At 38.0% G+C, this 18,401-nt stretch overlaps 1 pseudogene; it reads right to left on the reverse strand.

Annotated features, from left to right (window-relative positions):
• Positions 1 to 871: 871 nt before the first annotated feature.
• On the reverse strand, positions 872 to 1,235 carry LOC140523778 (prefoldin subunit 1 pseudogene; annotated as a pseudogene).
• Positions 1,236 to 18,401: the final 17,166 nt, after the last annotated feature.

Consider the following 18,401-nt stretch of genomic DNA (forward strand, 5'->3'; position numbering starts at 1 on the left):
TCCAAGGAGCAGAAACCCACCATCTCTTAAGGTATTCTCTTCCACTTTTTGTTGCAGCAAAATGAGATACCCAGAAGCACATGAATAAGGGGAAGATATCAGTCTTTGATTAAACATTTTCCATGAGCAGTTGATAAAATGAATAAGCTATATATGAATAACTGAGAGTTGCTTGAATATATGAGAAGAATCTCAAGGCATATGTGTACGTAACTGCAGTATAGGATATGTGACTAGCAGTTGCCTCAGTCTGAGTGGGTTAAATTATAACTCTGTACTGACCTTGTGTCTTCTCAGTGGAGAGGGAATGAGTAACTTTTTCCCTGGGTCCTTGTTGGCCTAGTGAATAAATGAATTAGAAAAATCACTTATTGTTTACTATGTGCAAACCACTATGTTAAGCACTGGAGACACAGATAAAAAAGCAAGATAGTCCCTGCTCTCAAGAAGCTCCCATTATAACAAGGGAGATAAGAAGTAGGGAAGGGTTTAGTTACATGTCAGATGGAAAATTCCCATGGATGCCGTGGCAAGGCTGATTGTAATGCCTTTTTTCAAGGGAATGGATACCTTTTATTTGTTTAACAAAAATGCTAACATTGGAGTAATTGAGCAGGGTTACCTCCTTTGCCCAGGGCTCTCTTCTCACCCTCAGCAAGTCATGATCAAGCCCCAGGCCAGTGATATGCAGTTGGCTCAGTCTGAGGTGCAGGAGGCCATGGAGGGGAAGACAGCAGCCTAACAATGTCCAAAAAAAAGCAAGAATTTCCAAAATGTTCTCCATGTTAAAGCACACCAGAGCCTGCTGCTCTGTCTCACCCAATAGGAGCAGAAGAAAGGGGTCGAATAGAGGTTTTCTCCTGGTACTTTTTCACTGTGCCCTTCTGGCCGTCAGCATTTCCTGATCTTTCACACTGCTCTCCAGGTATGATTTTTAATTTTTTCATCTGATATCTTCTGTTTCCCTAACAGCTGGTTGTGAATGACTTCCATGGACTGAAGAATAAACATTCTCCCTACACCTTCATACATGTGAGTCTCATCTACCAAAATCATAATTTCTGTATCTGTAAGATGTGCATGCTTTTTCGTTCTGTTTAGCTAGCTGATTGATCTGTATATCTGCAAGCTTCACCTTCTGCTGAGTATCAATAACTTTGGCTTGTGGTTCTGTGAAAGCCTTCTTCAACTCCAGGTCCATGGGGGCAGCCATCTTCGTCCAAACTCTGCACCTCTTATAATGCTTTTTTTTTTTCTTTGAATGCTATTTCTGTTGATAACATCATATGGGTTTTTTATTTGGATCATTTGAGTGCCACCGACTTTAGGGTCAAGAACTTTCTTTTCTAGGTCTTTAGTAGCTGTGACTGTAGCATATGCAAGAATGGGTACTAAGTTGCATCTCCACAAGGGTTGTTAGGGGATCCTAGCATCATCCTAGGGGGTTATGGCTATGGGCGTTAGGCTAGAGAGGCATTGCTATTCCCAAAGCTTGAGGGATCAGGGTTGTAGTCCATTAGGATTTGAGGGCAGATAGTAGTCAATGTGGTGGTTGGTTGTGATTTGATTTGTTTAACATGTGTTGCATCTTGTCTCTTCTTTGGGGTTCCTCACTACTTTAGCTAGACTGGCTATGAACAAAATGTTGGCAGTTGGTGGGTATGGTTTACCTCCTCTCTACTCCCTGCATGGTGGCTATAAAGGTTGGCTTTATCACCTTATAATAAAGTGTCTATGTTCGTGCCAGGCCATTATTAACTGCTTCCTCAGTAAATGAGAACAATAATTATATTGTACATTCATCTATCCCTTTATAGATTATAAAACACATTCACATAAATATCTCATTTAATCTTCACAACAACCCTTTGAGGAAAGATCAGGCATTACTACCTGCACTTTACACTTAAGCAAATTGAGGCTTACAAGGTTCAATGACTTGCCCAGCTGCATATCAATTGTAATCATTCACTTTGGGAAAGGCAGAACTGGAATCAGAATCCAAATCTTTTAACCCAGAATTCTGGGCTGATTTCATTAGGCAACACTGACTGTGTGGGCATACAAACTGCAGTTTAGTTTGTATCTAGAGAAGAGGCAAGACACAAATTGTTTTTGTTACAAATTTCACTTACTCCCTGCCTCTGTGGTCTTCACTTTAGGCAATTATTTTTAGTGGTTTTTGCTTGTAAGCCTTCACTCAGAGCTTGACTCTCACCAATGCATGAAAGCAATTAAGGTGAGTTGTTCTGAAAACTTGAAGATCAAGGACAATTTTTCTACTCTGTATCTGCCCACTTTCTCCTTTGTACTACCTTAATCACAATTGTAAACCTAGCTGTTGATCACCTGCCTAACTTCTGGTTTCTTTTGTCTAATTGATATCTTTGGTAATAGGCTCCAGTGCTCCTAGTCTGTCCATTTGACTCTGACCCTCAGCTTATCTTTCACAATTTTTTTTTTTTGTTACATTTTGAGTTCCCAAGTTGTCCTCTAGCTTAGTTTTGACTTCTGCTTGTTCATAAAGATCTTTCAGCCTTCTTTTGGCTCCTAACATTTGTATATCCCACCGAATCTGCTAAAGCTCTCCCAGCTTTGACGCTATGCACCTAGCATCTACCGTCCTGGCACAACAGAACCAAAGGGAGTAGTGTTTATAATTCTGTGTATTTCAGAAATCAATAAGTGTGCGTGTGTGCGTGTGTGTGTGTGTGTGTGTGTGTGTGTGTATAACACAGGAAGAATGTATGTTGGGTTATAAGAAAGGAAACATCTCTTAGTGAGGTATTTATTGACTAATTATAGAAAAGCTCATTTAGAAAGGTAATTGCCTTTATTTCCTGGGTGTCTATTTTATTGGATGACTAACTGTGTGTGTGTGTGTGTGTGTGTGTATATATATATAAAGGAAATAGACCTTAGGATTCATAGTAGATAATAAACTACTCCTGAGTCAGCAATGTAGTTCTATAGTTTTAGAAAGTACAAATAAAAAAGCAACCTCACTACTAGGATGTCCATATTTGAAATGAAATGTTGATATCATAAGTCACTCTCCTGTTTGTTATGCTCACAGCTGTGCGTGTGCGTGCGTGTGTGTGTGTGAGAGAGAGAGAGACAGAGACAGAGACAGAGACAGAGACAGAGACAGACAGAGAGAGACAGAGACAGAGAGAGACAGAGACAGAGAGAGAGAGACAGAGAGACACAGAGACACAGAGACACAGAGAGACAGAGAGACAGAGAGAGTCCTTTTTTGGCTGATTCTTTGTGTCATTTCCATTAATTATAATTGTTCCCTGTGGCTCTCTCCAGGCCTTTTTCATTCTTCCTCAGCCTTGATAAATATCTTTTGAAAATAATGGAATGACCACTCTGTGAGGCGGTAAATTGTGCAAGAATGATAATATCTGTTTTACAGATGAGAAAACTGAGGCTGAGAGAGGTTCTGATTTGTTCCTTAACTAATAAGTCTCAAAGCCAGGATTCCAACCCAAATGTCTGGCTTTGGTTGTATTCTTTCTATCACATCTCACTATGACTTTGATTAGGTATGGGAGAATTGTTGTCAATATCACTGTGCTTTATCCATTTAAACGAATTAGGGAAACCATGGAACCTTTTCTGGATCATTTCTACCCATTGAATTGTGAGCTCCTTGGGGACAGGCACTCTTTCTTCCTTCTTTGCCTTTCTTTGTATTCTTGGCATGCGGGCACAGTGATAGAGTGATGTAGGTGCTTAATAAGTCCTCTCTCTCTGTCTCTTGTCTCTGTCCCTCTCTCTCCCCCAACCTGTTTCTCTCTCCTCTCTCCTGGACTTACCTTCAAAGGCTTAAGTTGTCTCCATATCAAGGTGAGTATCTAAATAGTATTATAGAATTATAGGATAACAAATTCAGAGCTGGAAGGGAACTTTGAAGTCCTCTAGTCCGAACCCTCATATTGTAGTTGATTAACTGAGGCTCAGAGAAGTTAAATGATATTTCCCAAGGTCACAGAGACAGTGAGAGGCAGAGTCAGGATTTGAACTCAGGTCTTTTGATTCCAAATCTGAGCTCTTTCTTTTGTAACACAGTTCTAAGAGAGAATGAAGAAAAGTCATGGAGAAAAAACCCCATTAAATCTGAAGAAGCCATATGGTTCTGTTGAAAAGGTTTGGGGAGAGAAATCACAGTATAATGGAAAGAAAAACTGAAAAAGAGGAGTCATGGATTCTAGTTATGATTTCTATTAATTAGCCACATAAAATATACAAGGCATTTAATCTTTCTTGCTCCCCATCCCATCACCTACAAAATAAAGGAATAGATTCGTAAGGTCCCTTTCAGCTTACAAAGTCTATGATTTTTTGCAAACACATAGGATCGGCTAATGACATTTTAAATTATAGTAAAATATCTGTGATCCTGTTTGCCTAATGCTAGCCTTGACCAATTTGGGCAGCTATTTGTTATTCATATTTGATGATAGTCTCAAAAGAAAGAATCATATTTACTTTGTGTTTTTCAAATTGCTTTAAAATCATGAACTTGTTTTGGTTGAATTGAAAACAGAAGCGCATTAGAGAATTCCATCATAATACTGTCATTTTCCATACATCCCCTGTTGTTTCTTTACAATTCTCTTTAAACCTTTGTAATTCTAACTGTAGCGTACTAATATATTGCAAAGTTTTAGGCACTGTTAGTTTCTGGGCAGATTAGCAATGAAGTAGTATACATTATATGCTGGATTACATAAATGCTAAGTTTTGTTAATTTGTTCAAAAGGAATATATCACTTAACTTGAAAAATAGTGACTGCTGATCAGATAGATCACAGTGGTGGTCTTGTCAGCAGACTTGCCATATTTGAGCCTGGATTTCTTTGTGATAAATCATTTTGAGTTAATTGCTAATTTCTCTCTAAATTATTCAGCAGTTTTGATTTTGTTTCTGCAACACCTAGTGACAATGATCTGTACCAGAAACTAACAGCCTATAAAAATTTTGTTTTTAAGAAGTGTTATTTGCTCTTAGAGGTTAAATAATGAAGCTCTTGTCAATATAACTGTTAGGGAAAAAAAGAAAAAAAAAACTCGTGTGAGTAGTACTTAGAAAATATGAGCAGAGAATTTGCTAAACACAAATTAATTCTAGAAAAAAAAAATGTTTTCCCAGAATTTAAGATAATTAGCTAATGATCTAACCAAATTAGTGAGAATGAGATCTGAAAAATTATAGTGATGTGTACTACATAATTAGAAAAAAAGGTGCACATTTGAAATGAAGATAAGTGATCTTGGCAATTGCCTGGAAGTAAATTTAGTGCCAAACCTTAACAAAAATTTACACATAAACAATGGAATTATCTGTCAAAGGAGGAGGAGAGAATTTAGGCAACAATACATGGCATACCCAGTCTGCTTGTGGTATACTTTAATTTGAAAAAAGAATTCAAACTTGAAGAATGAAGAGTTAGAAGATTACCATTTTAATCTTAGACCTCAAAGTGCAAGGGCTTCCATGCTGTGAGTCCTTCCATGCTGAAGGTGAAACAAATTGAACTTATTCTTGGAATCTACAGCTTTCCTCTCCCTTGTTTCAGTCTTATTTCACTGAACTAATCTGGGGAAATAATCTGGGAGCACTAGTACAAGCTGGACTGGAATCTAAATAAAGTAATTCGATTCAACACGCCTTTATTAAGCACCTAGTATATGCTAGGCGCTGTGTATGGAGCTGATAATAGAAAGAGTCAAATGAAAAGAATTCCTCCCTTCAAAGAGCTTGTATTCTAGCCAAAAAAATGTGAAGCAGGCAAAAATGGAGTCTTGAACATAAAGAAATGAACTGCTAATTTCAGGCTTCAGTGGAGTAGCATAGGGTTTATCATTTATCCTTTTACGGTAGGGCCTAGTTATGCCTTTGAAACAATAATAATGTGGTGTAAATGCAAGCTCCTGACATACACAGGAGGGCCTGCTGTTCAGGTTCTTAGATTTGCTTTTCGAAAAGGAAAGGCAACTTTTGAGGGGTCAACAATCATTTTAATCAAGCGCATGTAATATTCACTTAATTCAGGGAAATAGGTCAACACCCTGAACTTCAGAGAAAATACAGAGAAATCAAAGTCAACAGACATGGCTGCCAGCTGTCTGACATAAGCAATACATACATCAGAAATCAACATACAGATAACTGTCTGACTATACATACCTAGTTACTAGAGAGAGAAGCACCAACATCTGGGTTTTCAAAGGGGTCGCTGCTTAGCAACTTCCCAGAGTCTTATCTGGCACACAAAACTTCTAAAACTAAACCCCCAAAGTAAAACCTCACCTCAGAGTACTTATACATTTTCAGAGCCAGAGGACCTCACTACCCTTGAGAACTGTGCCTCGTTAGAAAATTAACAAAAGGTGTGTGCTTTACCCAGGCCCATTAATGGGTGGAGAAGATCTTCTCATTAAGAAGTAAAATTATATTAACAATATGCAAAAATGCATTATCAGTACATATGGTTATAGTGTTTGTCTTCTCCTTTTCCATTTTTTTCCCTTCCTTTCCTCCTCATTTTCCCTCCCTTCTCCCTTCCCCTCTTTTTCTTCCTCCTTCCCCTCTTCCTCCTCCTTCTCCTTCTGCCCTGCTACTGCTTCTTCTGCTTCTGTCTTCTTCTGATTCTGTTTTCCTCTTCCTCCTTTTTTTCTACTTCCCTGTCTAGTCATTACAACATTTTATGTCCATTGTCTTGTTGGAACCTCCCAATGACTTGGGCAGATAGGTGCCAGAAGTATTATTAATCTAATTTAGGGTAGAACAGTGAGGGGATAGTCCTATGATTTCCTTGCTCCCTTTGCCAATGCAAATCCATAACTCTTAGTGTTAGATGTTGTCTGGAGGCACTGAGAGATTAGATGAGTTGTCCAAGATCACTGGGTTAATAGTATGAAATGTAAGACTTGAACTAAGGTTTTCCTGGCTCCATGGAGGGCTTTCTTGTCCTAGTCATAGAGCTAGAAAGGAAAAAAGGCAGAATTAGAACCTGAATCTTCTTGAATTCAAGTCCAACATTCTGTTCACATGAAGTGATTGTCTACTTTGCTTCCTTTAAAGCTATGTCTGACAATGAAACCTAAGAAATAAAAAAAGCCACTGAATATATTATTTATTCTCAAAATCTTGCACTTTAACCACTTCCCCAGATAAGTGATAAAAGAATATGAACAATTCTGAAAAGAATTATAAATTATTTAGAATTGCATAAAATCTGCTCTAAATCTCTCATAAGACAAATTCAAATCAAAACAATCCTGAGGTTTTACATCACATACCAAATTTGGCAAAAATAGCTCAAAAATCTCAGTAGTCAAAGTTGGAATGATTGTGTAATGATAGACATAATAATACATTGTTGGTGGAGCTGCAAAGAGGTACAGCTATTTTGGAAAGCAATTTGTAATTATGGAAATAAAGTTACTAAAATAGCCATATCCTTTGAACCAGAGACTTTATTACTGGGCTTATGCCACAAGGAAGTCATTCATAAGAAGAAAGTCCGATGCACTCCAAAACACTTATAGCAGCACTTTTGGGATAGCTAAGAATTAAAAGAAAAATAAAGTGGATGCCCACACATTTGAGAATGACTAAACAAATTGTGATACATGAATGTAATGGAATATTACTGTGCTATAAAAAATGACGCACGTGATGAATACAGAAAAACATAGAAAAGTCTATGTGAACTGATGGAGAGTGAAGTAAGCAAAGCCAAGAAATCAATATGCCTAGTAACTACAACAGTGTAAATGGAAAGAACAAATACACACCAACATGATCAAAAGTAAATGTAACAAAATTAGAGATATTAAAAGGAATCAAATGAAGAGATATGGTAGGATACTCTTCAACCATTGACTTTCAAAGAGCTCACCAAAGTTCACAGCCCTTTCATGCTGCACTTATTTTCAGATTTTTTTCTGTGTGTGTTCATCCTTCATTGTCAAAAAAGACCATACCATCTGAGAAATAATGACATGACTTGCACTTGACTTTGTTCTGAGTGAAGGAGGGCTGTGCAGGTCACCAGCCTTACTTCTCCTCCAGAGCCATCTGAATCCAGTGACCAGATATTCATCAGGATGACTGGAGATGACCCAGGATGAGGCAATTGAGGTTAAGTGACTTACCCAAGGTCACACAGCTAGTGAGTATCAAGTATCTGAGGTGAGATTTGAACTCAGGTCCTCCTGACTCCAGTACTGGTACTCTATCCACTGTACCACCTAGCTCCCCCCAGATTTTTTCTTCATACTGATCAGTTATGCTAAATTTTTTCTACCTCTTAAAAATATTATTTGTTTTATGGAATAACTTTGTGGAAGAGCAGAGGGAGGGAAACAAAGATAATGATGATGTAGAAGATAATCAATAAAAGCTTATTTTTTAAAATCCTGCTCTTTTTATGAACTATCTCATACATCTCTGAAACAGCATTAAAAATTTTCAAGTTGGTGAATGAAACATAGACAATACTTTTGTGATATGTTTGTACAGCTTTCTCCTATTTCAAGAAAAAATATTTTCCCTGAATAATTTCATTTATTTGATAGTTTGGATTTTGTTTTACATCAATAACTACAGCCCTCAGGCCAAGGCTCCTTGAGGACTAGCAGAATATGAATTGATAGAATACACTTTTATCTCTGCTAGGTCAAAGGATTAAAGAAAGGAATAGCTAGCTGTTTGCCCCAAATGGTGAGGGAAAAGGAAAAGTGGAGGGAGTCGGATCTTCCTTACTGTTCAAACCCAACTCCAGCTCTTTTTCCACCTTTCTGAATTAGGGCTTGCCTGTTCATGAGCTCTGATCAAAGCTTAACCAGGAGGATAAAGTGAGTTCTATTTTTGACATTTGCTTGAAGACCTAATGTAGATCCAACTCTTTGAGTGAGACTCAAACTAGCCTGATCCAGAATGAGTGAATGGTGTCCTATTATTGGAATGAAATCTTACATTTTTAACATTTTCACAAATGGTTTGAAATGCATTATTTCCTTTAAACTTCACATTAACCCTTTGGGTAAATAGACAGATAATATTAAATTTGTTTGTGTTTGTCCTTCATTGCCAAAGAAGACCATGCCATCAGAGAAATGATGACAAGCATGTTATTTTGTTTTGAGTGAGGTTGGTCTGTGCAAGGTCACTAGCCTCACTTCTCCATATAGACAAAAGAACTGACAGATTTTGAATAACTTGCCAAAATATCCTTAGTAAGTGGTAACAGAAGCTGGATTAGCACTCAGGACTCCTGACTCCTAGACCGTTGTATAGTTTTCGTTTCATCATAAAATCAACCAGTCAATCACTAAGCATTTTGTCAGTCAATAAAGGTGATGCAGAGACAAGAATGAAGCATTCCCTGATCTCATTCCATTATATGGGGCAGTACATATACCTATACTCCAATGCACTGAATGGCCCTTGTAATTCCTTAGTTACATAATGGAGGCTTAATACAATTCCAGGCTATCTAAGGTAATGTCACATACTTGGAAGATGCCTGCTTCTTGGAGACAGGAGAACTGACATGGGTGTAAACATACTTTGCTAGACTACCATAGGATTGGGAGCAGCCTTTTTTTACTGACTATGTAGCCAGGTATGTTTATGTCTTTAATACTGCCTGAGCATAGCCTGTGCTTTGTCTTGCATTCACATTTGAAGGATTTCTTAATCATAGCAGATGACATTACGTGGTAAGGGGAGGGCCAGAGAGTCACTTGGCCACTCTCCTTAGGCCTTATAGCCCTGAGAACTAGGCCTGTGGAGGGGTGGGGATTTGACATGTTTGGTGCTCAGTGCCAGAGAGTATGATCTCCAATCCAGGAGCTTTAGTAATGTGTCTCTGAGCATATAGGAAACTAGATCAAGAAATCCCTGAGGAATAAGGTTCTGAGAGACTAGCCCAGTGAAACATTGGACTTAAACTTGGTAGGACAAATGAACCATAGGAACTAACTTAAAATGTTGGCCCAATTCACCTTCCTTCCCCAGAGACTGAGGTAGTACAGGGAGAGGGGAGTAGCTTTCCTGAAATACTGGGGAAAATGCATTTGTTCTTGCTATAGCTTTGAAGTAAATATCTCTGTCTTAAAGCTAATCAGACATGTAGTGGTTAAATGGAACTGGCATGCTAGTGGCTGATCCCTAAAAATGGAGATAATATAATTGATGGGGGCTCAGGCCAATGACAGTGAAGAAAGACTCCTCAGTCTCCCACAGAAGATTAAAAACAATGATGGAGGGCTGTAATAGTCCCACCTCTAAGATATCTGGGCCACAGCAACTAAATTATATGTTACAGATTCCTAATTTTTCCTCTCTGTTACTTTTTTTTTGGTAAGGTAAACAAGATTAAGTGACTTACCCAAGGCCACTCAGCTAGTAAATGTCAAGTGTCTGAGGCTAGATTTGAACTGAGGTCCTCCTGACTTCAGGACCTGTGCTCTATCTATCCACTGCATCACCTAGCTACCCCTAAATCTTACTTTTCCCATATGTAATTGGTATAAGGAAGAGGTGTTACAGGAATTAGTTTTTAGCATCATCATCATATCATCTTCATCATCAAAACTTGACCACATATTTTATACAATAAGAAATCAGGATGTCAAGCAGGAAGTCAGGGTACTAGCTAGCCAGAATGGAGTTTGATAGTGAAATAAGTTTTTGGAGGCAAGGACTCTTTACAGAATTTCTATTCATGGACAAAACTCTTCTCAGAAAATCAATGGGTCTGAGTCTATAGCAAGTAGGCATGTTTGAGTCTAGCTGTAGAGAGAAAAAACAATTTCTGATGGAGAATTAGAAATGTAGTCATCTAAATATGTCATTACATAAGGTTTTGCTCTTGCTAAAGGTCCTACAGAGAAGGATGATAAAATTGTCAACAATTCCATTGCTCCTACAAGAATAATTTAAAATAACATACTACAACTAGGGTAACATCAGCAATGAAGGTATTTATTAAAACTTGATTGAATTATCTCCCTGTCTGATTGTAATTCATTTTTGGAGGGGCACTTTACTCATCCCAAGAGAATAATGGAGCCCTTTTTAGCTTGTTTTTAATAGGCAAGGTGCAAGGTAGGTGTGAGAAGGTTGTAACATATAACTGATGAAAAACTCCAAAGAAAAGAAAAAAAGACATCAAAGTAAAAAAAAAAAAATGGGTTAGTTACATAAAAAAAAAATAGATGACAGGTACAGAGTCACTGTGCTTTCCTGGTACCTCTCAGATATTGGGAGGAAACAATGAAATTCTTTAGCACATTAGATGGAATGTTTGGGTCAAGCTTTGAGACATTGTGGTCAAGAGTTGCACAGGATGGGGAGGCGTGAATGGCCTGTAGTCTGATTTATTGAAAAGAATTCTTCAATCAAAAAAGACTGCAGATCTATTATTAAAGAATGTGTACAATCATCTTACCTTATCTCCTACTTCAGCATAGGTATGGGGTTGTCTGTAATTGGAACCTCCTGTCAGGTTTTGTGTCTTGCTCCTGAAAACACAGATCTTCAAGATGTTGACTTTTAAGATATCTTAAATCCAAAGTTTTATATAGTATACCTTCTTTAAAAGGCAAAGACCTGGGGGAGGAGACAAGATGGAGGAGTAGAAAGATACACATATGCTAGCTCCTAACCCACATCTGATAAAATACCTGTAAAGAACTCCTAACAAATTCTGGATCAGCAGAAGCCACAGAACAACAGGGCAGACAAGATTTCTGTTCCAGAGAGACCTGAAAACCTGATGCAAAAGGTCCGTCACGCACTGGACCCGGAGCAGAGCCCAGCCCTGCCTTGGCCACAGCACCAAGAGGAGCAGATCCAAGCAGGCTTCAAGGATAGAATCTCCAGCCTCAGCACAGGTCCCTCCACCCACAGGCACCAAAGGTCAGTGAGAAGGTCTTTTCAGCTTGCCTAGAGGGGAGCTGGGTGTCCCAATAACTCAGGCTCCCTTGGGAGGCAGTAGCCGAGGCAGCAGCATACAAGGGCTCCCAAAGCAGGCAGGAGCTCGGATCCATTGTTGAAGGTCTCCACATAAACCCCCTGAGGGAACTGAGCCCCATGTGGCAGCCCTGCCCCCACCTGAGCACCTGAACTTAATCTCACACTGAATAGCAGCCTCCCCCCCCCCCCCCCCGAAAGCCCTGAGGCTGGGAAGCAGCATTTAAATCTCAGCCCCCAAGCACTAGCTGGGCTGATCTGGAGGTGAGATGGGTGTGGAGAGGAAACTCAGAAGTCAAGTCACTGGCTGGGAAAATGCCCAGAAAAGGGAAAAAATAAGACCATAGGAGGTTACTTCCTTAGTGAACAGATATCTCCTCCCATCCTTTTGGATGAGGAAGAACAATGCTTACCATCAGGGAAAGACATGGAAGTCAAGGCTTCTGTACCCCAAACATCCAAAATAAATATTCAATGGGCTCAGGCCATGGAAGAGCTCAAAAAGGATTTTGAAAATCAAGTGAGAGAGGTGGAGGAAAAACTGGGAAGAGAAATGAGAGAGATGCAAGAAAAGCATGAAAAGCAGGTCAACACCTTGCTAAAGGAGACCCAAAAAAATGCTGAAGAAAATAACACCTTGAAAAATAGGCTAACTCAATTGGCAAAAGAGGTTCAAAAAGCCAATGAGGAGAAGAATGCTTTCAAAAGCAGAATTAGCCAAATGGAAAAGGAGGTTCAAAAGCCCACTGAAGAAAATAATTCTTTAAAAATTAGAATTGAACAGGCTAATGTCTTTATGAGAAACCAAGAAATCACAAAACAAAACCAAAAGAAGGAAAAAATGGAAGAGAATGTGAAATATCTCATGGGAAAAACAACTGACCTGGAAAATAGATCCAGGAGAGACAATTTAAAAATTATGGGACTACCTGAAAGCCATGGTCAGAAAAAGAGCCTAGATATCATCTTTCATGAAATTCTCAAGGAAAACTGCCCTGAGATTCTAGAACCAGAGGGTAAAATAAGTATTCAAGGAATCCACAGATCACCGCCTGAAAGAGATCCAAAAAGAGAAACTCCTGGGAACATTGTGGCCAAATTCCAGAGTTCCCTGGATAAGGAGAAAATATTGCAAGCAGCTAGAAAGAAACAATTTAAGTATTGTGGAAATACAATCAGGATAACACAAGATCTAGCAGCTTCTACATTAAAGGATTGAAGGGCATGGAATAGATATCCCAGAAGTCAAAGGAACTAGGACTAAAACCAAGAATCACCTACCCAGCAAAACTGAGTATAATACTTAAGGGGAAAAAAATGATCTTTCAATGAAATCAAGGACTTTCAATAATTCTTGATGAAAAGACCAGAGTTGAAAAGAAAATTTGACTGTCAAACACAAGAATGAAGAGAAGCATGGAAAGCTAAACAGCAAAGAGAAGTCATAAGGGACTTACTAAAGTTGAACTGTTTACATTCCTACATGGAAAGACAATATTTGTAACTCTTGAAACTTTTCAGTATCTGGATAGTGGGTGGGATTACACACACACACACACTCACGCATGCACGCACACATGCACACACACATGCACACACACACAGAGACAGAGAGCACAGAGTGAATTGAATAGGATGGGATTACATCTTTTTTTTTTTTGGAATTTTTTTTTTTTTATTTTGTAATGTTTAACAATCACTGCCATACAATTGTGATTTTATCCCACCCACCTACCCCCCACTCCCCCCCTCCCTCCCCACGACTGCATACAGTTCTGTATAGATTCTACATATACATTCCTATTGAGTATATTTTCACTATAGTCATGCTATGTAGTCAGACTAAGATAAATGAAAGAAATCGTATAACAAATCAGAACATGATACACAAACACATACACATACACAAACATGATCTGCTACAATATGTGAGTGACTTCCATATTTCTCTCTCTGAGTGTGGCAGGCATTTTGCCTTGAGATCCTCCATTGGGATTTTTTTTTTTTTTTGGTAAGAAGTTCTTGTGTTATTACACAAATCTAAGTCTACCAGAAAAAACTCTCACACACTGTGGTTGTTGCTGTGCATAAAGTTCTCCTGGTTCTGCTCCTTTCACTCAGCATCAGGTCATATAAGTCCTTCCAGGCCTCTCTGAAGTCTTCTTGTTCATCATTTCTTATGGCACAATAGTACTCCATTACATTCATATACCATAATTTATTCAGCCATTCCCCAATTGATGGACATCCCCTTGACTTCCAGTTTTTGGCAACTACATAGAGTGCTGCTATAAATATTTTTGTACATGTGGGACCCTTTCCCATTTTTATGATCTCTTGGGGATATAGTCCTAGTAGCGATATTGCTGGGTCAAAGGGTATGCACATTTTTGTAGCCCTTTGGGCATAGTTCCAAATTGCTCTCCAGAATGGTTGGATGCACTCGCAGCTCCACCAACAATGAATTAGTGTTCCAACTTTCCCACATCCTCTCCAGCATTTATCATTTTCTTGTTCTGTCATATTTGCCAATCTTATAGGTGTGATGTGGTACCTCAGAGTTGTTTTGATTTGCATCTCTCTAACCAATAGTGATTTAGAGCATTTTTTCATATGATTATAGATAGCCTTAACCTCTTCCTCTGAAAATTGCCTGTTCATATCCTTTGACCATTTATCAATTGGGGAATGACTTGTATGATTATACATTTGGATCAGTTCTCTATATATTCTAGAAATGAGGCCTTTATCCCCGAGCTTAGCTGTAAAAATTCTTTCCCAATTTACTACATCCCTCTGGATTTTGGTTGCATTGGGTTTGGTTGTGCAAAAACTTCTCAGTTTAATGTAATCAAAGTTATCCATTTTGCATTTCATAATGCATTCTATCTCTCCTTTAGTAAAGAATTCTTCCCTTCTCCATAGATCTGATAAATACACTATTCCTTGCTTCTCCAGTTTATTCATGGTATCAATCTTTATACCTAAATCATGTACCCATTTGGACTTTATTCTTGTGTACGGTGTCAGGTATGGGTCTATGCCTAATTTCCTCCACACTGTTATCCAGTTTTCCCAGCAATTTTTGTCAAACAATGAGTTCTTATCCCAGAAGCTGGGGTCCTTGGGTTTATCAAACAGAAGGTTGCTATATTCCTTGCCTACTGCATCTTGAGTGCCAAGTCTATTCCACTTGTCTACCTCTCTGTTTCTTAGCCAATACCAAGTGGTTTTGATAATTGCTGCTTTATAGTACAGTTTGAGGTCTGGTAGCGCTAGGCCACCTTCCCAAGCATTTCTTTTCATTAGTCCCTTTGATATTCTGGACCTTTTGTTTTTCCAAATGAATTTTGATATTATTTTGTCCAGCTCTAGAAAGTAATTGTCTGATAGTTTAATTGGTATGGCACTAAATAAGTATATTAATTTGGGTAGAATTGTCATTTTTATTATATTAGCACGGCCTACCCATGAGCAACTAATGTTTTTCCACTTACTTAAATCTGACTTTATTTGTGCAAAAAGTGTCTTGTAATTGTGTTCATATAATCCCTGGGTTTGTTTTGGCAGGTAGACTTCTAAGTATTTTATACTGTCTACCCTAACTTTAAATGGGATTTCTCTTTCTATCTCTTGCTGTTGGACTTTGTTGCTAATATATAGGAATGCAGAAGATTTGTGTGGGTTTATTTTGTACCCTGCAACTTTGCCAAGGTTGTTTATTAATTCTAGTAATTTTTCACTTGAGTCTCTGGGATTCTCTAGGTAAATCATCATATCATCTGCAAAGAGTGATAACTTAGTTTCTTCTTTGGCTATTTTAATTCCTTGGATATCTTTATCTTGTCTAATTGCTACAGCTAACATTTCTAGTACCATATTAAATAATAGTGGTGATAATGGACAACCTTGTTTCACCCCTGATCTTATTGAGGATGCATCTAGCTTATCCCCATTGCATATAATGCTTGCTGAAGGTTTTAGACAGATACTGCTTATTATTTTATGGAAAGTTCCCTTTATTCCTACATTCTCCAATGTTTTTAGTAGGAATGGATGTTGTATTTTGTCAAAAGCTTTTTCTGCATCTATTGAGATAATCATGTGGTTTTTGTTACCTTTGTTGTTGATGTGATCGATAATGCTAATAATTTTCCTAATATTGAACCAGCCCTGTAGTCCTGGTATGAATCCTACCTGATCATAATGTATTAATCTCGTGATAAGATGCTGTATTCGTTTTGCTAGAATCTTATTTAAAATTTTTGCATCTATATTCATTAGGGAAATTGGTCTATAATTTTCTTTCTCTGTTTTGTCTCTTCCTGGTTTGGGTATCAAAACCATATTTGTATCATAGAAAGAATTTGGGAGGACTCCTTCTTCCCCAATTTTCAAGAATAGTGTATGTAGTATTGGAATTAACTGTTCTTTAAATGTTTGATAGAATTCACTTGTGAATCCATCTGGCCCTGGAGATTTTTTCCTAGAGAGTTCATTGATGGCTTGTTCAATTTCTTTTTCTGAGATGGGGTTGTTTAAGTATTCAACTTCCTCTTCTGTTAATCTGGGCAATTTGTATTTTTAAAAATATTCATCCATCTCATTTAGATTATCGAATTTGTGGGCATAAAGTTGGGCAAAGTAGTTTCTAATTATTGTTTTAATTTCCTCCTCATTGGAGGTGAGTTCACCCCTTTCATTTTTAATATTAGTAATTTTTTTTTCTTCTTTCTTTTTTTTAATCAGATTGACCAAAGGTTTATCAATTTTATTAGTTTTTTCATAAAACCAACTATTGGTTTTATTTATTAATTCAATAGTTTTCTTAATTTCAATTTTATTAATCTCTCCTTTGGTTTTCAGTATTTCTAATTTGGTATTTACTTGGGGATTTTCAATTTGTTCTTTTTCTAGCTTTTTCAACTGCAAGCCTAAGTCATTGATCTCCTCTTTCTCTATTTTATTTATGTAAGCATTCAGAGATATAAAACTTCCCCTAATAACTGCTTTTGCAGTATCCCATAAGTTTTGGTATGTTGTCTCACTATTGTCATTCTCTCGAATGAAATTGTTGATTGTTTCTATGATTTCTTCTTTAACCCAACCCTTCTTTAGAATTAGATTATTTAGTTTCCAATTGATTTTTGGTTTCTCTTTCCATGGCCTTTTATTACATGTAATTTTTAATGCATTATGATCTGAAAAGGATGCATTGATTATCTCTACCTTTCTGCACTGGATTGTGAGATTTTTATGTCCTAGTACATGGTCAATTTTTGTAAATGTTCCATGTACCGCTGAGAAAAAAGTATATTCCTTTCTATTCCCATATAATTTTCTCCAAAGATCTATAATATCTACCTTATCCAGAGTTTTACCTCCTTAACCTCTTTCTTGTTTATTTTGAGGTTGGATTTATTGAGTTCAGAGAGGGGGAGGTTGAGGTCCCCCACTAGTATAGTTTTGCTATCAATTTCTTCCTTCAACTCCCCCAACCTCTCCTCTAAGAATCTGGATGCTATACCACTTGGAGCATACATGTTTAGTAATGATATTGGTTCATTGTCTATGGTGCCTTTTAGCAGGATATAGTTTCCATCCTTATCCCTTTTGATTAGATCTATTTCTGCTTTTGCTTTGTCTGAGATTAGGATTGCTACTCCTGCCTTTCTTACATGAGCTGAGGCACAATATATTCTGCTCCATCCTTTGACCTTTATCTTATGTGTATCCCCCCGTTTCAAATGTGTTTTTTGTAAGCAGCATATTGTTGGATTATGGCTTTTAATCCATTCTGCTATCTGTCTCCGTTTTATGGGAGAGTTCATTCCATTCACATTCACAGTTATGATTACAATCTGTGTATTTCCCTCCACCCTCTTTCCCACCACTTGTGCTTTTAGCTCTCCCGTCCCCCTTCCCCTCCTCAATAGTATTCACTTTTCTCCCCCTCCTCCTGCAGCCTTCCCCTCCTTCTTTTGACCCCCCTCCCTTTTAGTTCCCTTTACTCTTATTGCTTCTTTCCTCCCTTTTAGCCACCTTCCCCTTTCTTCCCCCTTCCCCTCCTACTACCTATAGAGCTAGTTAGGCTTATCTACTTAAGATTATTGTTCCCTCCTTTGAACAGATCAGATGAGAGTACCTCTCAAACAATGCCCATCTCCCTCCCCTCCTTCCCTCTACTATAGTTTTGTACTTCTTCCTGTGATATAATTTGCCATTTTCTGCTTCCCCCTTTCCACATCTCCTATTACATTCCCTTCTCATACTTAAATCATATTTTTGACATGACATCATTTACTTTATGCCCGTTCCCTCTACATATATCCCTTTTATCATAATAGCTTCACGGTTCTCAAGATTAACAGGTATCATCTTCCCTTATAGGGAGGTAAACAGT

Source organism: Notamacropus eugenii, chromosome 2, assembly GCF_028372415.1.
Source record: "Notamacropus eugenii isolate mMacEug1 chromosome 2, mMacEug1.pri_v2, whole genome shotgun sequence".
In the NCBI taxonomy this organism is placed as follows: Eukaryota; Metazoa; Chordata; class Mammalia; order Diprotodontia; family Macropodidae; genus Notamacropus; species Notamacropus eugenii.